The 7,319-nt window shown below is 52.9% G+C and overlaps 1 long non-coding RNA gene across 2 annotated transcripts; it reads left to right on the top strand.

Annotated features, from left to right (window-relative positions):
• The first annotated feature begins 1,016 nt into the window (after positions 1-1,016).
• LOC120230262 lies at positions 1,017-6,784 on the top strand. 2 transcript variants are annotated; one of them, XR_005527954.1, is made up of 3 exons: positions 1,017-2,503; positions 5,467-5,805; positions 6,564-6,784. It is a non-coding gene; the product is annotated as an uncharacterized LOC120230262 (long non-coding RNA). The 2 variants fall into 2 exon arrangements; XR_005527955.1 differs by lacking the exon at positions 1,017-2,503 and adding an exon at positions 4,990-5,215.
• The last annotated feature ends 535 nt before the right edge of the window (positions 6,785-7,319 follow it).

The following is a 7,319-nucleotide window of genomic DNA, read 5'->3' as shown; positions in this document are numbered from 1 at the left end:
TTTCTTTTTTTTTTTTAGATGGTGACTTTTGGTTTTTGGCAGATCCTAAAAGAGAAACAAAGTCAAGGCCCAGCATCCGGGATGAGTCGGGGCTCCTCCGTGGCCTGATCAGTGGTCATGTGGCAGTCGCTTTCTACTGCTCCATCCCGGTGGTAGGCAAAGGTGTGGAGAGGTGCACAGTGCCCCCAAAGCCCATATTTTGCATTTGCTCTGAGCTAGCGTCCAGTCCCCCTCCCCCGCACTCATAAACCTGCAAAATACTCAGGTAATCGAGACACCTGAAGTCCAAGTGAGCCTAACGTGGCTGTGTAATTCAGGCTGCCGAGTAAGTTATGTAAAACTCAGGTGAATGTGGACTTTCTGGACCCGGCTCCAGGAAAGCTTGTGGGATGGACTGTTTCCAGACAGAGGCTGCTTTTCTTCTTGGTGCCTGGCTGGAACAAAACGGACCAGAGCATTAGGGGGCCTGGGGGGAGCTTCCTCCCTAGTGGCTGGAATAGGAGGCGTGGTCCCCGCTGAGGCCGGCTCTGAAAGCCCCTCGGCACAGGGGCTTCCGGCAAAACCAGGCTGCAGGGAGGGAGCCCTGGAGCCTGATGTTGCTGGAGACGGGCACACAGCTTCCCTTAATGTCATAAGGTGGGGGCAGGCTGCAGAAAATAGCCAGCTGGGGAAACTGAGTCCCTCCGTGGCTCATGAGGCTTTTCAATCATAGCTGTTTGGGCAGGGAGATCGGGCATCTTTCCCTAGCTGAGCTCGAGAGATGTTAAAACAGGCCAGGTTCAGAATGGCCGCAGCCTCCGTCCACCCCTCCTCTGTTGCCATGCCTCTCTTCCATTATATAGGGATGATGGCACAGAAACTAGAGCTTTGTTCTTTCCTTCTTCCTGGGCGCCTGCTGCTCCGCCTTACCCACCTGAAGGCTCACAGGCCCCCCTAAGTGACATCACAGGCCGGTCGCCGCGGAAACGGGCAATAAGCTCAGGCAGTCAGGGGCTAGACGGCTTCAGGCAGGGGAGGAGGCTAGTGGAGACCGAGGGAGACAGGGTTTTGAGCTCCACTCAAGAGGGGGTAGAATGGCTGCAGGGGACACTAGAATGAAGCCACCAGCTTCCCCAAACAGGAGCAGCTTTCAGAAGGCATGGATGCCACGGAAAGGCTAAGTTGATTGTCCCTCCCTGCAGGAGCCACCCCCTGTGCAGCACCCCGCTGCAGAGCCTGATTGCTTATTCTGGAGCAGTTTCTGCTTGTAATTTGTTGGCTTAAAGGTCGGAATGGACTTCTTAGGAAGACAGATTTCCTTGTGGCCGCTCCTTGGGGACTGAGCTCTCAACACCAATTGCCCCAGATTTCAGCCCAATTTGGGTCTTAGGTTTCCCCACTGGGGTGGGCGAGGCTCACAGAAGAAAACAGGCAAGTGCGGGGTGGCGGGCTGTGCGTCCAGAGGGCCAGGTGGGAAAAAGGAGTGACAGGGATGCTGGCGGAGCCCCGGGGGGCAAGGAGAGAGGGCACTTTATAAATCATCAGCTCCCTTTTAAAAATGGAGTTTAACCTCCCTCAGTTTTGCTTTTGAATTTATCAGCAGCTTCATTTCCCTGAGTAATAATTCATTATCTCATTCCCAGCCTGAGGAGCGGTGCTGGGCCCAGAAGTGACATTCCCGTCCATACCTTTAAGTGACACTCTTAGCTGTGTCATCTTCAGATCAATGTGAGCCTCAAGCCCCCCGCCCCTTGCATCCGCACATGCCCCTTGGACGTGGCTGTGCCCAGGTGCGGGTGCCCGACAGCCCCCCCCCCCCCGCCTCTTTTGCTGATGTTCTTTCCACCAGAGTTCTTTTTGGGGCCCGAACTCCTCTCCATTGGGAAGCGAGGCAGCTGTGGCGGCGGCGGCGGCGGCAGGGAGCTAGAGCCTTGCTGTTGGAGCCAGAATCGAGATAACTGCTACAGAGGGGAGGGAGCTAAAGGGAGGGTTGGAGGGGGCCACACGTGTCAGCTTAACTGGAGGATCTGAAAAAGCTATTTCAATCCCGTCTCCAAGTGGGAGACTGGCAGATGCCCTTCTGTGGAATGAAAGTTTTGCTCTTCCTCTCCGTCTCCTCTGCCAAGGAAGAAAGCTCGACTAACAAGGGACGCGACGATGCTTTTTCACTAGGAAAAAGTCCTTTCTCCCCAGATCCCTTCCCTCCTCACAGCACAAAAGAGACCCTGTCCTAACGGCCATCGTGGCAGCCTGGAAATGAGGATGGGGCGGTGTATGAGAACCACCTGATGCCCAAGGCGGGACCAATTAAACTGGTTGCCGTGGGGATGGGACCAGACAGCAGGGTGGTTCAAGTGCTCAGGTGATGGCAGCCTGGGCCACGTCTGGGCATCACTGCCCTACAGTCTTACTGCCCAAGCTCAGGCTGGGCTCTCTGCATCCCTGGGAGCTTGTTAAAAAGGCTGGACCCAAGCCCCACGCCTGGCTTTAGGAAGCAGCATCTGCATTTTCATCAAATCCCCAGGTAACAGCTGGGTATCTTGCCCTGTGGGTATTGAAATCCCTTCGACTTGGAGCCTTGCCGTCCCTCTTTCTGCTCCATCAGCCTGGCTGTGCTGGGGGCGGAGTGGGGGATGGGGTAAGGGTCACAAGCCCCCACAATAGGAGACTAGACAACCCTTTCTTCCAATGTGAGGTTCCAGCTCCACCTGCCCGAGCAAGGGGGCTGGAGGAAAGAGGGGACCTCAAGACCGTGCATGCAGCACAAGTGCCAATCAGCATTCCGGAGCGCTGCCGGATCAGGGCTGGGGACAGTCTTGCAACCCTGCAGGGGAGACTGAAAAATGGTGGTAAGGTTGGGGTCTGCCAATACCCCACGGCCTCCCCCTGCAGGCCTGGCTCCCGTAGCATCTCAGGGCTGAGAGGCTGGCAGAGTAGCAGCTGGGGGGGGGGGGAAGGGGGCACCATGCAGGCATCTGCGTTCTGCAGTCAGGTTTGTGGCACAGTGTCAAGGCCCTAGTGGCTGGCCATTTCCTTCACTAATATTAGCGCGCTCTCCTGTTAGTGGACGATGGGGAGGAAGGGCAGGCCCGGCGGAGAGTGTCTGCCTCCATCAGCTCAGCTGGGGGGTCCCAGGGCCCGGGGCGGTGGGGGAGGGCACTCCTGAACTCCAGGGAGCTGCCAAGGCCTGAGATCTGGGTCCCTCCTGGGTCCCTAGAGGGCCACCAGGGAAGATCTGTGGCTGAGGGTCTGTCCTGCCTCTACTCTCCGCAGGTGGGGCCCCTCTGGCCCTGTCATTGGGGGGCGTGCCTACCGTCTCCACAACAAACCTCACGCACCCTAGACCTTTATCTGCCTGTGAGATTCCCCTTCCCTGGTGGTTGCTTCCTCCCCTTTGGGTTCCTCCCGGTCCTGGTTCTAACCCAAAATGGACAAAGCAGGGCACTGAAACTGACCCCCAGAGGGCAGAGTTCGAGACCTCAATTCTGTCACTTACCTTGGGCAGGTCGTGGATCTTGTCTGAGCCGATGACTTGCCTTCAAAAAATGGGAGGGCTGAGGCCAGCTCTGCTAAGTGGCGGTGAAAACAGAATGACCTATGGGAATGCTCCTCACCCAGTGGCGGGCACACTGTCGCTGCTAAAATGCACATCCGCTGACCGGTGTGTACAAGGTCTGAGCACTGGTGTAGACCAGTGGTCCTCAGGGGGTCCCCTGACCATCAGCATCGCCACACCCTGCCCGGGACCCACAGAAGCAGACAGGCTGGATTGTGGAATCAGGGTTCAGCCAACTCCACAGGTGATTCTGCTGCAGGTTCAAGTGTGAGGGCCCTGGCGTGACCAGAAAATGCTGCGTCTAATAAGCCATGAGTCACTGTGTTACCTTCAAAGTCACGTTGATTTGGAGGGGAAAGGATGTGTATTAGAATTCTGCAGAGAAGTGGAATCAATAGGAGACAGAGGTAGATAGGGAGGGGGGAGAGAGAGAGATGATAGATAGATAGATAGATAGATAGATAGATAGATAGATAGATAGAAAATACATAGATAGATAGAAAATACATAGACAGACAGATAGATAGATAGATAGATAGATGATAGATAGATAGATAGATAGATAGATAGATAGATAGATAGATAGATAGTATAGATAGATTGGTAGATAGCTGATAGATGTTACATGGAGATAAATAGATTTATGGTAAGGAACGGGCTCACGTGATAGTGGAGGGTGATGACAGAACTTTCCATGATCTGCCATCCACAGCTGGAGCCCATCGAGGCCTCGCACCAGAGAGCTGCTGGTGCGGATCCAGTCCGAGGGGAAGCCCTGCCAGCAAGGAACCCTCAGGGCGGGAGAAGATTGGTGTCCCAGCCCCACGGTCAGGTGGAGACCAAATTCACCCTTCCTCCACCTTTCTGGGCTACCTGGCCCCTCAACAGATTAGGTGAGGCCCATCCACCCTGGGGAGGGCCGTCTGCCTCAGTCCCACCAATTCAAACGTTAATTTCTTCTCCAAACACCCTCGAAGACACACCCAGAAATAAGGCTTAGCTAGCTGTCTGGGCATCCCCAGGCCCAGTCAAGCTGACACATAAAATTAACCCCAAAGTAACAATGAGAAGAGTAGCTTACTCGTCTGTGGCTTGTGCCATGTGTGTGTGTCTCTTAATCCTCACAGCCTCCCCAGGGTTGGGCCCTGACATTATCCTCACTGCATAGAGGGATGTGAGGCTCACTGAGGCGAGTGGGTGGCTCTGAACCCAGGCCCTCTGCCCCGAGGCTGTGGCCCCTGCTTCCCGGTGACAAGGTACAGGATGTTGGTGGGGAGCAGCCGAGGGAGGGGTCTGGGAGCAGGGGCGAAGGCGCTGGAGCAGGAGGGAGCAGGGTGTGTCCTGTGACAGAGTCGGATCTAGAACCAGTGTCCTCAATTCCCAGCCCAGGGCCCCTTTCCTCACACTGACCGTTGGCTTATTCTGGTGCCACACCTTATTCAGGTGTGGGCAGATGTGCCCAGGGCTCGCAGGGCTGTGCAGTGGCTTCCACCCATCGCAGCAGGCAGGGGTCAAGGGTCGGAGCGCGGAGTAGGCAGGTGTGAGCACGGACGGGGGAGAGAAGACAGGCATCCTAGAGGAACCTGTTTTGGGGAGTCATCTACGTGCCCAAGTTCTGTGTCATCTTCCCGTGGCTTCTTGCTCTTTCATCATAGCATTTATCACAAGTGCAAATCAAAGGTATACTGTGTTGTGATCTGCTCGTACTCTATGCTGCCCACTAGACTGTAGGGTCCATGAGCACAAGGGCCGTATGTGTCCTGACACGTGGAATCCCAAACACAGCACTGCGCTTCGTCCACAGCAGACAGCCGTTGCTGGGTGGATGAGTGAACGGGCATCAGCAGGCTCACCCCCTGCCCCGTAATGATTTTTTCCCTGTCTGCTGTCCTTCTAGACTGAAACCCCCATGAGCAAACCGTCTCTTTCAGCTCTGTGCACCGGGTCCCTAGAACGATGTGCACACGGTGTCTGGACCAATGGCTGGCTTTATCTGCACTTTTGAAGCTAAACCCAATCAGATTCTAAAGTCCAGTGGGTCCTTCCACTAATAATCTCATCATCCTTGCACTGGGAAGGCGAGAATGCCGAACCAGGAATCTCTAAAACACTGGACTGGATTTTCTCCAGGTGCGTCCTGATGCATTCGCAGATTCCATCCCCCTGAGCGTAGGACTGGGGTCTCATTTCCCAGGTCCCCGGACTGAGCAGGGCCAGGGGTTCATGCCTCCTCAAGCAGCTTAACCTGGTGGAGGGACCGAAGCTTTCAGGTAAGTAGCTGCTGTGAAAGGGCTCCACTTAACCCTCTTCTTTTGCAAAACTAAGATTGTGAGTCAACCTTCAATTAACCTCTTCCAGATTCCACGCTATGCAAAAGGTTTTATTCTAAAGGCGGGGAAGCTATTTTAAAATGACGTTTATTATTGATACCAAACCAGAATAGGTCAGCTCTCTTCCTGCAGCCCAGAAACACAGTCACTGGATGTAAAATGCCATGTCCTGGGGGTGGGGTCCCTGGACCTGCTCCTCCCTGGCCTCTCCGGCCCCTCCCTCCCTCATCCACCAGGAGGCAGCAGTATTTTGCTTAGAGGTCCTATTAAAAGGAAGAACTACACCCCCTTTCTCTCTTCCCTTCCAATGCTCTGGACATTACCGATCTAACCCACAAACTCTCTTTGGTAGGCAAAACGGTGCTTTCACATACAAAGGGACAGACAGCTATGCCTGGGGAAGTCTATTTTGGGACATTATTAAGCTCATATACCAACCTTATTTTTATCCCAAATTTATTTTTTCATGAGCTAATAGGTCAGTTGGCTCTGTTCAGGGCACCTGCCAGGAAAAGGAAGTGGGGCAGGGGAGGATGCATAAAGACCTAAGCGAGATGATATGGATGGCTCAGCGCAGGTCACTGGGCTCAGGGCTTATGCTCCTCCGAGGGCACGTCGTGGAGATATTGATTTGCTTTGGTCTGTGCCCTCTTTATATTAATGAAGTAGCAACTTTGATATTCTCTGAAATGTTCTAGATATACATTCATCGACTGGGGACCATGAGAGCCACCATTTCTCATCCATGTAGTGAAAGTATTAATGGACGATGAGAGTGAGGAGGGGAATTGATGGAGGTGTTGAATAAATTTATGACACATCCACAAAGGAATACTACACAGCCATTTAAAATCTATATTTGCAAAGAATATTTAATGACCTGGAAAATGCTCACAATACGATATTCAGTAAGAATAAACAGGACTTGGAATTGCACACTGAGTATAAGTCACATAATATATGTTGAGACAGGAAAGAAATATACCTCCAGTTTCCTTCTACACATGTCTGGACTGTCCCCATTCCTGGCAATGTGCTCTAATCCCATCTAGCTTTTTCTTTCTAAATTTTTTAATGTTTATTTTTGAGAAAAAGAGAGAGAGAAAGAGAGCACGAGCAGGGGAGGGGTGGAGAGAGAGGGAGGCACAGAATCCGAAGCAGGCTCCAGGCTCCGAGCTGTCAACCCAGAACCTGAGGCGGGGCTCAAACTCATGAACCCCGAGATCATGTGACTCAAGCTGAAGTCGGCCGCCTAACCGACTGAGCCACACAGGCGCCTCTATCCTGTCTACTTTTAAATGTTTCTTTATTTCAAAACATTTTTAGAGTACAACATAAAACATCCTCCATGCAGAAATAAATTCTAATTATGCAAAAAAAATTCAAATTATATAGAAAGGAAAGTTCCTCCCTGTCATAATGACTCTTAATCCCTTGGCATGGAGTCTCCAGAA

The sequence above is a fragment of the Hyaena hyaena genome, unplaced genomic scaffold (genome assembly GCF_003009895.1).
Source record: "Hyaena hyaena isolate Hyena2069 unplaced genomic scaffold, ASM300989v1 scaffold_39, whole genome shotgun sequence".
Lineage (NCBI taxonomy): Eukaryota > Metazoa > Chordata > Mammalia > Carnivora > Hyaenidae > Hyaena > Hyaena hyaena.
The sequence above is the reverse complement of the archived record's forward strand: the minus strand, read 5'-3'. Positions and strand labels throughout refer to the sequence as shown.